The sequence below is a fragment of the Mustela nivalis genome (genome assembly GCF_964662115.1).
Source record: "Mustela nivalis genome assembly, chromosome: X".
NCBI classification, from domain to species: Eukaryota; Metazoa; Chordata; class Mammalia; order Carnivora; family Mustelidae; genus Mustela; species Mustela nivalis.
In genome coordinates this window covers 62,357,390-62,373,157 of record NC_139040.1, presented here as the reverse complement: position 1 = coordinate 62,373,157, position 15,768 = coordinate 62,357,390, and the positions used below count along the sequence as shown (strand labels likewise).

At 37.5% G+C, this 15,768-nt stretch overlaps 1 long non-coding RNA gene across 1 annotated transcript in view; it reads right to left on the bottom strand.

Annotated features, from left to right (window-relative positions):
- Positions 1 to 15,768, bottom strand: part of LOC309855593 — an 816,759-nt gene that overhangs the window by 303,839 nt on the left and 497,152 nt on the right. The gene's annotated exons all lie outside the window — the stretch shown is intronic.

Sequence of the window (15,768 nt, the reverse complement as noted above, 5' to 3'; positions counted from 1 at the left end):
TTATTCCAGGGCTACAAGGTTGGTTCAACATCCACAAATCAGTCAATGTGATACAACACATCAATAAAGGAAAGAACAAGAACCATATGATACTCTCCATAGATGCTAAAAAAGCATTTGACAAAGTACAGCATCCCTTCATGATCAAAACTCTTCAGAGTGTAGGGATAGAGGGCTCATACCTCAATATCAACAAAACCATCTATGAAAAACCCACCGCAAATATCATTCTCAATGGATAAAAACTGAAAGCTTTTCTGTTAAGGTCAGTCACAGGAAGGGATGTCCATTATCACCACTGCTATTCAACATAGTACTAGAAGTCTGGCCTCAGCAATCAGACAACAAAAGGAAATTAAAGGCATCCAAATCGGCAAAGAAGAAGTCAAATTATCACTCTTCACAGATGATATGATACTATATGTGGAAAACCCAAAAGACTCCACTCCAAAACTGCTAGAACTTGTACAGGAATTCAGTAAAGTGTCAGGATATAAAATCAATGCACAGAAATCAGTTGCATTTCTCTACACCAACAACAAGACAGAAGAAAGAGAAATTAAGGAGTCAATCCCATTTCCAATTGCACCCCAAACCATAAGATACCTAGGAATAAATCTAAACAAAGAGGCACAAAACCTATACTCAGAAAACTATAAAGTACTCATGAAAGAAATTGAGGAAGACACAAAGAAATGGACAAATATACCATGCTCCTGGATTGGAAGAATAAATATTGTGAAAATGTCTATGCTACCTTAAGCAATCTACACATTTAATGCAATTCCTATCAAAGTACCATCCATCTTTTTCAAAAAAATGGTACAAATAATTCTAAAATTTATATGGAAACAGAAAAGACCTCCAATAGCCAAAGGGATATTAAAAGAGAAAGCCAAAGTTGGTGGCATCCCAATTCCAGACTTCAAGCTCTATTACACAGCTGTCATCATCAAGACAGCATGGTACTGACACAAAAACAGACACATAGATCAATGGAACAGAATAGAGACCCCAGAAATAGACCCTCAACTCTATGTCAACTAATCTTCGAAAAGAAGGAAAGAATGTCCAATGGAAAAAAGACAGCTTCTTCAATAAATGGTGTTGGGAAAATTGGACAGCCACATGCAGAAAAATGAAATTGGACCATTTCCTTACACCACACACAAAAATAGACTCAAAATGGATGAAGGTCCTCAATGTGCGGAAGGAATCCATCAAAATCCTTGAGGAGAACATAGGCAGCAACCTCTTCGACCTCAGCCGCAGCAACATCTTCCTAGGAACATCGCCAAAGGCAAGGGAAGCAAGGGCAAAAATGAACTATTGGCATTTCATCAAGATCAAAAGCTTTTGCACAGCAAAGGAAACAGTTAACTAAATCAAAAGACAACTGACAGAATGGGAGAAGAGATTTGTAAATGACATATCAGATAAAGGAGTGTGTCCAAAATCTATAAAGAACTAATCAAACTCAACACCCAAAGAACAAATAATCCAATCAAGAAATAGGCAGAGGACATGAACAGACATTTTTGCAAAGAAGATATCCAGATAGCCAACAGACACATGAAAAAGTGCTCCATATCACTCGGCATCAGGGAAATACAGATCAAAATCACAATGAGATATCACCTCACACCAGTCAGAATGGCTAAAATCAACAAGTCAGGAAATGACAGATGCTGGCGAGGATGCGGAGAAAGGGGAACCCTCCTACACTGTTGGTTGGAATGCAAGCTGGTGCAACCAATCTGGAAAACAGCGTGGAGGTTCCTCAAAATGTTGAAAATAGAACTGCCCTATGACCCAGCAATTGCAGCAATGTCCACAATAGCCAAACTATGGAAAGAACCTAGATGTCCATTAACAGATGAATGGATAAAGTAGAAGTGGTATATATACACAATGGAATACTATGCAGCCATCAAAAAAAATGAAATCTTGCCTTTTGCGACAACATGGATGGAAGTAGAGCGTATCATGCTTAGCGAAATAATTCAAGCAGAGAAAGACAACTATCATATGATCTCCCTGATATGAGGAAGTGGTGATGCAACATGGGGGCTTATGTGAGTAGGAGAAGAATAAATGAAACAAGATGGGAGTGGGAGGGAGTCAAACCATAAGTGACTCTTAATCTCACAAAACAAACTGAGGGTTGCTGGGGTGAGGGGGGTTGGGAGAAGGGCGGTGGGGTTATGGACATTGGGGAGGTTATGTGCTTTGGTGAGTGCTGTGAAGTGTGTCAACCTGGCGATTCACAGACCTGTACCCCTGGGGATAAAATATATGTTTAAATAAAAAATTAAAAAATAAATAAATAAATAGATAGACAGATAAATAAATAAATAAATAAAATTGGGCTAAAAATTTGGGAGAATACATGCTAAAGAAAATGGACTCAACTGTCATGTTTTGATTTTCTAACTGTGGAAATTGTATAAAAGATAGTGGTTGTGGTGGGGGAACTTTATTTTACTGTTACCTAAGGTTAATGAGAAGACATGGAAGTAGAAGGAGAGTCTGGATTTAGTATCAGTTAAAATTTCTTTACAATAACATGACTTTAGAGTAATGTATCTCCAAAGCGATATAGTAGCATCAATTAAGGTATTTCAACATCAGTTGTCCAATGTTTTTTAAAAGATTTATTTATTTTATATTAGAGAGAGAGTGCACATGCAAGTGGGGGGGCATAGATAGAGGGAGTGAGTAGATTCTCAAGCAGATTCCCTGCTGAGCACAGAGGCCCAATATGGGGCTTGATCTCAGGATCTGAGATCATGACCTGAGCAAAATCAAAGTTGGATGCTTAACTGACAGAGCCACTCAGGTGTTTCCTATTGTACAATATTTTTTTATGGATAATCATAGAAAACAATCCTGTACCAGCAAGAAGCTTTTAAAGTGTTTCCCATGTCTTCATTTGGTGTCTCTTATGATCACTTTCATGTTTTTATTGTTTTGTTACAACACATATTTGAAAGGTCAGCTAGGAAAATAAACAGGTAAGCCTTAGGTCTTCAGTAAATAAAATGTGGTAAAATGAAGACAGAAAAAAATGTGTAATGAATTCATTGTGTTAAATGGAGAAAACTGACATGGAATTTGTTGATATGCAGTCAACTAGTTTTAGCAATCAAAGCAATGACAAAAAAAAAAAAAAAGAAAAGGAGCAAAGTGAGAAAATAATTTCCTTGATAGAGAATGGTTACTTATTGAAATTGGTTCCTTTAAAGGGTAATCCATTTTGCTTCTTACTGCTTCCATACTTTCTCCACAGAAGGTTATTTATGGCCTAGAGATTAAGGGAGGGGTTAGGCAAAATAGTGAAATAGCCGATTTGTACTCAGATGCATCCTGCCCATGCTCTTTCTGATTAGAAGGATATTCTATAGTACTTCGGAGGTAACATATCCCATCAACCCCATTTCCTTTTGATAGATGGAGAAATTTCAATCCAGGGTAGGATTCATTGAAAGCCATAGGATAGGGCCAACTGGGTGGCTCAGTCATTAAGTGTCTGCTTTTAGTTCAGGCCATGATCCCAGCCAGGGTCCAGGGATGGAGCTCTACATCAGGCTCTCTGCTCAGTGATAAGCCTGCTTCTCCCTTTCCTATTCCCCTTCTTGTGTTTCCTTTCTCACTGTGTCTCTCTCTGTCAAATAAATAAATAAAATCTTAAAAAAAGTAAAGTCATATGATAAAGTTTCTTGAAGAGGGACTAGAACTAGGTGTTTTAACTTCTAGGCTAGTACTTTTTTCATCACATCATGGTGTTTCTGGTGTTCTGTCTTTTCTATTAGAGTCAGTTTAATGCCCATGTTCTCAGTACTCAGGCTACCTTTCCAAGTAAAACCCATCGACAAACTCAGACCTTTCTTTTACTCCTTTGTTTATTTTTAGAGAAAATTAGTTTTTAAGATAAATTAGTTTTTCTCTATTATTGTCAGAGCTCTTCATTCTGCTAGGGAATAGATAATGAAGCCATGTTAATTTGTCCATGGTAACTTATATGTTAGCTCTCAAGGGTAGATCTATTGTAATAGCATCCTTATCCCCCAAAATGAGACTATTATGGTAGAAATTTCAATAATCAAATCAGGCTTCAGCAGAGGTATTTTGGGTTAGCATAGTCTTTATTGCTTTCCCCAAATCATACAATGTGCATGAGTACCTACTTGGCCTGAGCACTGAGTTGCTGTTTGTTAAGATATACTGTTTTCTCCACTTTTGAAGTATCAAAATGGTCTGCTTCTAACTGTATGGGCAGCTATTTTGTGTTCATTTACTGTGGACCTCATAGGGCTTGAGTCCTTAATCATAAGTTACCTCTTTAAAGAAAATTTCAATGATTTACTAGCACATTGGATTTGGATAATACCTCAATCAGACTTATTAAAGATTTCTGAAAAATCAAACCCTAAAAAATGAACACTTTGCAGTTTTATTTTAGCTTTTATTTCTGCTTTTAATCACAGTTGGCCATGGTTCACTGGAAAGCGGTTTAAATCACCCAGAAAATGTTTCCAGCCCTTCCACAAAAAGGGCTGTCTTTGGGGTACTTTTTCCTACTACAAATATTTTGAAAAACAGACTTCTTGGCTTCTTTTGCAGTAAATGTCCTTTTATCCATTAGATAAATCTGTTCTTTCTCTCTGCAAAACCAACCTATAAACATTTTGAAATGTAGTAGTCCTGTACTTCTTCTAACATATTAGAATAAACATATTGATTAGTTTTTTGAGCTGTCAAGTCAGCCTGACAAAAGTGGACATGCATATATGTATCTAAAAGTGACTCGTGTTTTTATTTCTTTACTCTTACAAAAATTATAGCTGAGGAGATTCTATTACCCACCCACAACAGAGAATATGTTTCGGTTTATGATAGAGAAAATTTTTTAATGACTGTGTCCTAGAATGGGCCTCCCTATTGTCAAACATTATATGCCAGACTTTTGAAAGATCTTTTTCTTCTTGGTGTGCTGTACTTTGAGGAATAAAAGCTAATAAACCAAAGGCTTTGGTATGGAGAGACGCCAAGGTCATTTACCTGAAAGAAGCAACAGGATATGAGTCAAAAGTGAAATAAAATTTGCTGTGGATAATTTTTAGTGGGCTGAGTTCATTTAAAGTCAGAGCCAAAATATTCCAGAGGAATGGCAAAAGCACATGTTTTTTCTCCATCTTAAACCTAAAGGAGAGCAAGTGTCTTACATTTAAGATTCATCAAGCATAGTTTACATGATCTTTTTGGCAAAGTGAAAGTCAGGTTAGAAAATGAATACAAGATAGAATTAGCTAAGATCTAGGTAACAGGTTGAACTCATTTGTATGTATATTTGTATATATATATAATTGTCACATAACATTATATTAGTTTCCAGAATACAACATGATTTGGTATCTGTATACACTGTAAAATTATCACAACAATAAGTCTAGTTGTTTTAATTTGCATTTCCCTGATGAGTAGTGACGTTGAACACCTTTTCATGTGCCTGTTGGCCATCTGTATATCTTATTTGGAAAAATGTTTATTCATATCCTCTGTTCATTTTTAACTGGATTTTTTGGTTATTGAGTTCTATTAATTAATTATATATATGAATTCATTATATATCTAATTAATTACATATAAATTCATATATATTCACATATATTAATATATAGTCATTATATATTCAATATTTATTATATTATATATTATATATATTCATTCAATATGTATTATATATTTGTATATACATATATGCAATTTGACCTCTTTTCTGAAAGATATTAAATTAGATCTTAGAAGGACTTTTTCAGCAAGTATAATAAAGCTTTAAGCTAAGCCAAAGGCTTTTTTTTTTTAATTTTATACAGGACTAGATTATTTTAGATTTGTTTAAACTCATAAAACTGCAAATATTACTACTTTTGTGCAGACTTACAATTATATTTCTGCTTCTTTCATTACAGACTCTTAAAAATGTCTAGCACACTGACATAGTATATTGCATCTGCATTAATCTTTCAAGTTTTTCTCTGAAAGATTTTTTTTGTCAACAAAACTGGCTCTTCATACTCCAAAGATTGAGAAGAGCTACAAGTCAAAATTATGTTGATGTGTCTGTTTCTTTAACAACTATTTTATGCAATTCATGAACATCTGTTCTATGAATAATTGATACTGCATTTTAAGGCTATCTTACTGGATTTTATTTTTTAATTGTATTAGTAATGGTTATAATGTGACTTTTAGGACTGATTACAAAGTTCCCATGGGAATTGAATGGCCAGACAGACATTTAGAGTTTTTATGCCTTTGAGCATAAAAATAGCAGGACTGTCTTGAGAAAAATGATAGGATTTCAAATTCTGTGGAGATTTTCATTTGATGATTAATGTGAAGTAGAATATGTAGCATATATCTGAGTAACTCCAGTAACTCCAGTAAGTTACTGTTTTCCAACATGATGGAGTGTTAAGTATTTCATAGCTTCTATGAGCATAAACTTTGCCCCTGAAAATATAAGGCACACTGATTAAAGGTTATGTTGTCATGGAGGGCCTGGGTGGCTCAGTCAGTTAAGTGGCTGCTTTCAGTTCAGATCATGACCCCAGGGTCCTGGGATCAAGCTCCACATTAGGCTCCCTGCTCAGTGGAGAGCTGTTTCTCCCTCTCCTTCTGCCCCTCACTCATGCTTGCTTGCTCTCTCTCTCTCTCTCTCTCTGTCAAATGAATAAATAAAATCTTAAAAAAAAAAAACGAAGGTTAGGGAGAACAGATTTTCTGTGGCCTGTCATACACAAGAAGCCACAGTGAAGCAGATCCACCTTCTTCGATCGCTCTTGGCAAGATTCCATCAAAGGGCTGCCACAAGCCTGACAGTGTGCAAGCAGCTCAGAGGAGGGCCATCACCACTCCAGAGTGCAGGAGATGCAGCTGACTTTCCTAACACAGAGAAACAGCACAGCAATAGACAGAATGAGGAGACAGAAGAATATGTCCCACATGAAAGAACAGAACCAAATCACAGCAAGTGATTAAACTGAAACGGAGATAAGAAGTATGTCTGATAGAGAATTTAAAGTAACACTCATAAAGATCCTTCCTATAATGGAGAAAGGAGTGCAGAACCTCCAAGACACCCTCCACCAAGTGATAGCAGCCATAAAAAAGAACCAATTAGAGCTACTGGACTCACTAAATGGAAATAAAAATAGACTACCTGCAATAAATAACAAATAAAAGGAAGTAAAAGAATGGATCAGCCACCTAGAGGACAGAGTCATGAAAAATAATCACGTTGAGCAGATGAGAGGGGAGAAAACTACACAAAATAAGAATAGAACCAGGGAACTCAGTGACACTGTCAAGAATAACAGTCGCATGATAGGGATCCCAGAAGGAGAAGAACGAGAAAAGGGGGCAGAGGTTTTGTTTGAAGAAATAATAGCTAAAAAATTCCCGAATTCGGGGAAGAAAGAGAAATCCAGATTCAGGAGGCACAGAAAGCCCCCCCAAAAAACCAACCCAAAGAAGTCTGCACCAAGATACAAGGTAAATAAGATGGTCAAAAGTAGTGATAGAGAATTTTAAAAGCAGCAAGAGAAAGGAAAGTAGTGACATACAAGAGAAACCCCATACAGCTATCAGTGGGTTTTTCAGCAGAAAGTATGCAGGCCAGAAGAAAATGACATGATAAATTTCAACAGCTAAAAGGAAAAAAAAAATCTACAGCAAAGAATAAATACTCTATCCAGCAAGGCTTTCATTTAGAATAGGAGAGATAGGGTTCCCCAGAAAAACAAAAATTAAAAGCAAAGCCAGATACATCTCTGTCACCCATGATGCCATTGGACTGTGGGTTCCAAAATCACAGTCCTGCTGCCCTCCTGCCTGAGTGAGCATGCACGGCCTGCCACCTGCTCAATGCCAAGTCAACATGCCTTCACCTCAGATTGCCAAGGGCTCAAACTGACACTTTTCCCCTCAAATTCCAGCCCCTGTGCTCAATGTTGTGCACAAGAGTGGGCATAATTATAACAGCAGAATGAAGCAACCCAAATAGTGACACTAATTCTGTGGAATATATAATGGATAAAAGGAGTATGCTTGGCTGAGAACAGCTCTAACAAGCACATCAAAGTACAACACTTACAGCATGATTCTGGTTAGTAAAAGAAACAAACCTGGGAAAAATAAAATGGGATGAAACCAGAGAGGGAGACAAACCATAGGACACTCCCTTTATTTTTTTTTTTAAGATGTTATTTATTTGACACAGAGAGAGGCAGTGAGAGAGGGAACAGAAGCAGGGGGAGTGAGAGAGAGAGAAGCAGTCTTCCCACTGAGCAGAGAGCCTGATGTGGGACTTGATGAAGGGCTTGATCCCAGGGTCTTGGGATCATGACCTGAGCCAAAGGCAGCCACTTAACAACTGAGCCACCCAGGCGCCCCACAATAAGATACTCTTAAGCAAAGGAAACAAACTGCGGGTTGCTGGAGGGGAGGGGAGGGGGTTTGGGGTGATGGACATTAAGAGGGGTAATTGATGGAACGAACACTGGTGTCCTATACAACTTATGAATCACTGAACTCTAATTCTGAAACTAATAATATTATTAGTTTATATATTAATTATAAACTAAATTAATTATATATTAATTAATTTAATTGAAATTAAAAAAGGAAACCCCCCCACACACATAAAGGTTATGTTTTCATACACCAGAGTTGGTAATCTTAAAGCTAATTGAACATAATAATAAAAAAATAAAAAAAATAAACCATGACAGGAGAAAAAACAATTGGAAACATTTTTCCTTCAAAAGTATTTATCTTTTTTTTAAAAGATTTTATTTATTTATTTGACAGAGATCACAAGTAGACAGAGAGGCAGGCAGAGAGAGAGAGAGGAAAGGAAGCAGGCTCCTTGCTGAGCAGAGAGCCTGATGCGATGCGGGGCTCGATCCCGGGATCCTGAGATCATGACCAGAGCTGAAGGTAGAGGCTTAATCCACTGAGCCACCCAGACACCCCAAAAGTATTTATCTCAAGTAAATCATTTAATAATGAAGAAATAGAATCAGAGATATGGGACAATTTCCTACAATTGGAGGAAGGCTGAAGGTGTTACTCCTATTTTTTTTGCTAGTTGGGGGCAATTATTCCTGATGTACATATGTCTGAACCTACCACAACTTTGTGGGCAGAAAGAAAAATTTCTCCTGAACTTTGGTGACATGATCCAGAAAGCTGGAGGAAGAATTTTGGTTGGGAATTGATAGGCCTTAAGTACTCTGCATTTTCTAATAAACAAACATCCCTTCCCACTCATACCCAACTGTAAAATCAGAACCTGCAAATGGTGAACAACTATCTGGCAAGATGTGCTTCCAAACCAATGAGAAGCAGCTGCCCTCTAGAGGACGACTGAGAGGGGATTAGCCAGGATTTCTGTTTAGAACAGGCAGCAGTTTGGGACTTTCAGAAAACTGGTAAGTTCCAAATGTTCTTTGAGTTCCCCACAGTAAAATGTTCCTGAGGCAGTGCCAAACCTAGAGCCATATACATACATACTTCTCTTCATTGTGCCTAAGTCCTCTCCCCAACCCAGGCTGAATTGATGAAGATTAAAAAAAAAAAATCTTGCCATTTGCAGCAACATGTTAAGCAAAAGAAGTCAATCAGAGAGATAATTATCATATGATCTCTCTGATAGGAGGAATTTGAGAGGCAGGGTGGGCAGTTGTGGGGGTTAGGGAGGGAAAAAATGAAACAAGATGAGACTGGGGAGGGAGACAAAACAGAAAAAACTCTTAATCTTAGGAAACAAACTGAGGGTTGCTGGGGGCTGGGGGGAGAGTAGGAATAGGGTGGCTGGGTTATGGACATTGGGGAGAATATGTGCTATGGTGAGTGCTGTGAATTGTGTAAGCCTGATGATTCACAGACCTGTACCCCTGGGGCAAATAATACATTATGTGTTAATAAAAAAAAAAAAAACTTAGATGGAAAAAAGTGACAAGGGTAAAAATAAAAAATTATAGAAATAGCCTACTTTTTAAAAAAATTAGTTGAGAGAAATACCTTGCAAACAATGGGAATACTGAGATTATGATCACCATAGAGAAGTAACTCATGGTAGAAAGCAATGATTTAAGTTTCATTAACACTGCACTAGCTGGAAAATCAACAGCTATCAAACTAAAAGCATTCAGAGGTTTGGTCACAGAGGCAATAGTTACCTGAACTTATATGTGAAATGCTGAGGAATGGCTTTGTGACCAACCAAATTGTTCTTTATTGTGACCTTCATTCCTTTCTCTCTTACTTAATCTTTTCTGCTAGCAGCCACATCCTGTCTTCTCCCTTCTACCCTATTCTGGACCCCATTTCAATAACACACTCAAAAGTGTACTCCATTATTTGACTCCTTCACCTTCCATCTCATAGCTTTGGGAATCACTTAGTCCTGGCTCAGTTCAGTGGCATACTTTGCCTGTTGTTGTTCCCAGTCTGCTGAAGACTCATCAGGGAAAAACTGCATATCAATGCTCATTGGCTCCACTACAAATGTGTGTTTTCTAATCTCACTTGGCTGGACCCTTAACTCTCATCCTTAATCCTTTTCTCATCTACAGTTGACTCTTCCATTTCCCACTGCGGCTGTTCTAAAACTTCATTCGTATTCTCAAGCCCCTACTTCTGCCCCTTCTCTTTGAGCAGATGATCTACCTTTCTGTTTCACTTAAAAATAACACCAGGCAACAATTCTCTCCTACTTCTTCCCCCCATCCAATGACCCTGTAGTTATTCTTCCTTTTCTTCCTCCTCTCCTATATCATTGAACCTCATTTTAACTCTTCTTATCTTTCCAAACTGCTTATAAATGTGTTCAGTCTAAAATATTTTATAGACACCAAGACATATTTCTTTTTTTCTTTTAAAGATTTTATTTATTTATTTGACAGACAGAGATCACAAGTAGGCAGAGAGGCAGGCAGAGAAAGAGGTAGAAGCAGGCTTCCTGCTGATCAGAGAGCCTGATGCGGGGCTGGATTCCAGGACCCTGGGATCATGACCTGAGCCAAAGGCAGAGGCTTTAACCCACTGAGCCACCCAGGTGCCCTATCAAAACATATTTCTTATATTTATTCCTCAAGCTATATCAGCCTCATTTCTTTCATAACCAAACCTCTTGAAGGCATAGTTCATATTTAATGTGTCCAATTCTTCATCTTCTCAAATTATTTATATTCAGATATTGGTCTCAATTTCTAATAGGCTTGTCACAAAAGATTTACAAAGATAACAAGTTAGACCTGCATATCCTCCCTCCATTTCTTAGTTTCCAGAGATAATCACCTTCGTTTCTTCTAATTGTTAATAGTTACCACTCAGCCATCTGCTTTCCAACTTCCAAAATTGTGTTGTTTCCTTTCTTGTTCTTTGTATTTGTGGGTTTATAATTGTAAATAATCTGTATTCTCTTAATGGGGCTTCAGACAAACTATACACTTGGGTTCAATCAGTGATATTTATTTGGAACTTCCATTGTTTTTCTATGGCTTCTATTAGTCTGTCCTTTTCTCATCTTATATCTGTTCTCCCTGGGTGATCATATTCACTCCCTTGACTTCAACTATGTCCTTTATGAATATGACTCAATAATCTATATCTCCAGCTCTGAAATTTTTCCTGAGCACCAAACTATCCATCTATATACAAGACTTCCTCATGCAGGAGTCCTATTAGGCATGTCAAACACAACTTGTTCAAAACCAAACTTATTTCTTTCCTTCAAACTGGTTCTCTCTCTTGCCTTTCTTCTCCTAGATAAATGGTGTGACTTAGTCACATGAGCTAGGATACTTTGAGTCATGCTCATTCATCTCCCTTAACAAGGAATCTGTGTGCTTCTTGAAAGGCAGAGATAATGTCTCATTCATTTCTGGGTCTCCTGATCATAAACTCAGTTCCTCAAATAATAAAATTAGACACATATAAAAGTTTATTAAATTGATAAGAATTTTCTTTTGGAGCCTAAATACAGGATAAGTCTAAAGTAACCACACAGACAAACACACAACTAAGTATATTTACCTCTTATGTAGTTAAATTTCTTATTTTCTGAAATTCTTACTTGACATGAGCCATTATTATTATGTGTGACTTCTTTATGATTAAAGTCATTTCTTTCATTTTGAAAACAGTCCAGTTCTTACATGGAAATAAAGTAATTGTGTAACTTTTGCCTCACTCTATACAACTCTGTAAGTAATATTCTAGTTTGTAGATTAAAATCTTCTTATAACTTAATAAGGACCATTAAAGTTTCTTCAAAAAGCACCAGAAACTATTACCTTAGAAAATCTGACCAAATATTAACTAGTACAAATGCTTCCAATACAGCTTTCTATTACCTCTCTGAAGAAATATTCGATTGTTCTATTTTGATAAATATAAAATAACAACAGTAACAACTTCTGAGACATGTAGTAAAGTAGATGACTTAATACACACACACAAATAAAATTTTCTTTTATCCATCTTTTCTTCTCTTTGTCTCTAAACAGAAACAAATCTGTAGATGAATGTTCTTGTGACAATTCTTTGAATATTTCACAATGGCTGAAGTTCTTCCTTATACTTTCATAATATTATGAAGAGAATATGTATTTATGGATTTTTTTTCACAGCAAAAGCCATACATTTTATTAATGGGATTTATCACCTTCTAGTGAGTAGTTTACATTACAAAATGTAGATCCTTATATTTCCTTGTTAACAAGATAATTTGGACAGAGTTGTGAGCACTGTAGCAAAAGAAGATGTGGTTATAATTATTAGTACAGAAATGATCAGAAACATTGGAGGAATTATTAGTTGTGTGACTTTGGGCAAGTCACTTAATCTTTCTGTGCCTCATTTTTCTTGAGTATAAAATAGGAGCAATGATAGTATCTACATCTTGGAGTTGTACAGATCTGATGAATAAATATTAGCAAAGCACTTAGAATATTGCCTGGCATATGTATGATGCTCAAGAAAATTTTTAATGTCATTATTATTATTACTTTGACATTTTTCTAACCTATAGGAAGAGCTCAAGGCTTCTCATCACTTTACAAAGCTCTTTAGTAAAAACATTTTTTTTTTCCTGACTACTGTAAGGGCCTATTTTGCCAGAGGGATTACATCTTGGGTTAAACAGTGATTTTGTTTTTTATGCAGTAAAACTTAAATTGACTCTGCCCCCCCCCCCGGCGACTTACTTATTATTATTTTTTAAGATTTTATTTATTTATTTGACAGACAGAGATCACAAGTAGGCAAAGAGGCAGGCAGAGAGAGATGAGGAAGAAGGCTCCCTGCTAAGCAGAGAGCCCGATTTGGGGCTCAATCCCAGGACCCTGGGATCAGGACCTAAGCTGAAGGTAGAAGCTTTAACCCACTGAGCCACCCAGGCGCCCTTCGGGGACTTACTTAAAAGCAAGCCCGGGAAACCAGTCCCAGGTAACAAAGCCCAAATACAAGGGTGCATCAGGTCAGGTGGAGGTATCCAATCATTGGGGACACATACTGTCTCCCTTGCTACCGAGGAGTGTGGGTCCCACCTTTTGGGCACCAATTCTAACCAAGGTGATAGGCTAGTTCAAATATCTACTAGGGTAAATTGTAATTCAATTGGTCACTTATGTGTGACCTAGCATGACTGTGAAGCTTTCTCTGTGTGTTACAATTTCATTGGCCACCTGTGCTTGGCAAGCAGAGAGGGGTCCGGATCTCTGTAAGACGTGGCCCTGGCCAGTAGGTTTGATTCTTGATGGTTGGCGTGGAATAAAGCTTTGCTTGACCTTCTCTTTGTATCAGTCTTTCTCCTTTAATCATGGACCCATTATTGGGGGACCTTTCATTTGGGGGCTCATCTGGGATTAAACGACGAGAACTGAGCCTGCATCAGAATTTCTGGGAAAAGCCTCGGAGGTAAGATCTCAGGATCCTGTCTGTATATCTGGTTGCAGAGCTCCAGGAATGGCCTACCAGGGAGAAGCTGGATGCAGCCATGCTCCCCAGGGCTGGAGTGGATGCTGACCAAATGGTTCAAGACCCCTAGGCAGTCAGGAGATCAAGAAAGTCCCCACCGGTGGCAGGTTCTGGATAAGGACTGCTGGGCCTGTGGTTGTCTTTGTCTTGTCTTTTTGTTGTCTGCTGTGCTGTTTGTTGTGTTTGAAGGAATGGGGCAAGCAGAGAGTAAGGGGACTCTGACTTTTAAAGGCTATAACTGGAGCCAACTGTGGTTAGTCTAACTCGAGACAGAGACTTTAAGAAATATTCCCAAGCAGCTGTTGAAACTCCCTTCATTTTGGGGAACTTCCTTGCCATCTCTGGCCCGACGGAGACTGCCTAGCCCCTACCCCTTGCTGGTGGGAAAGCATGGCTTCTGCTCCTCTCTTGGAGCTGATGAACTCTAGAACTGGGAACCCTTTCTCTGCCTTCTGGTGGCACTTTGTTCTGTTCTTCACTGTCGGGAAACAAGAATAGCACCCCCTGGACCTAATAGCCCCCACTCCGGATCTTCCCACCCAGGTCTCAGGTAAACATTTGAAGTGGAGTGGGCGCAGGTGGAATGTAAATCAGTATTTGAACTAAGTTAAGTTTGTTGGGTTAATTAGGTTAATTTTGAGTTAACAGCAGTAATTGTGAAACTTCAATCAAAGTTTACTGAGGGTCAATTAAACTCGTGTTGTTTGTTAAAATCTGTTAACAAAGAGATGACTAAACTGATGGTTAATCATCTGTCTCAAAGTTTTAATGGGTAATTGTTAAAGTAGCTTTCAAAGTCTTTGGTAACCTGAAACTTCAAAGTTTTTGTTGGCTGACAATTGGAATTAAATTATGGACATCTAGGTCTTAACCAAATGGGATAAAATGCTAAAGCATTGAGTACTGGATGTAGGTTTGTGCTTTTGACTTATTATTGCAAAGAAACTAAGAATATTAAAATCTGTTGGTAAACATGTTTTGTGTTTAACTGCTGTTGCAACAGTTCACAATTGATTAATATTTAGTCTTCACTAGAGATTGAGATGTTTCTAAGAAAATGTACATGGTTTTCTCTTTGTCTGCCCAGAGTTGTAAATGAGAACTCTTTGACTCATAAGGCTTTCCCTTGATATGCTAAATTACCCATGGAGTACTGCTAAACCAGTGACAAACTTTGGGTTACATTTGGGTAAATGCTGTAACTACTCTAGAGGTTCTATACATTTCTTAAAGTTTTCCTGTTTTGATAAGGGTCATCATTTGATATTTAACCATATCTATTCTGAGTTTTTGTCATTTATAATTGTTTTTTAATTCTCTTGAAAGATGAATTCCACCCTAAAGGAAATTTATATGGGAGACTTTCAGGACAAATACAGGTCTTTGATATGTTAAAATCCTGGAACTGAAATGGATAAGAATTTCCAGAAGTAAAAGCTGCGTTCAGCCTAAACCAGAATTAGCAACATGGGACTAGATGAACTTAAGGAAATTGTAATGTTGTGTCTCTTAATGTTTTGTCTTATTTTAAACATGACTGGCTCTGTAATGTTTGCTCTTCCAGACTAGGGAAACTTTTTCTTAAGTTATCTGTAACTTACAGAGATGTAAAAGTATTCATTTGTAAACGAATCAAGGCATTTAACTTTTCTCTCTATCTGAACCCTCTGAAACCAAAAGGTCTCAGCAAGTATTCTTTCTTCCAGGGCCATCAGTCAC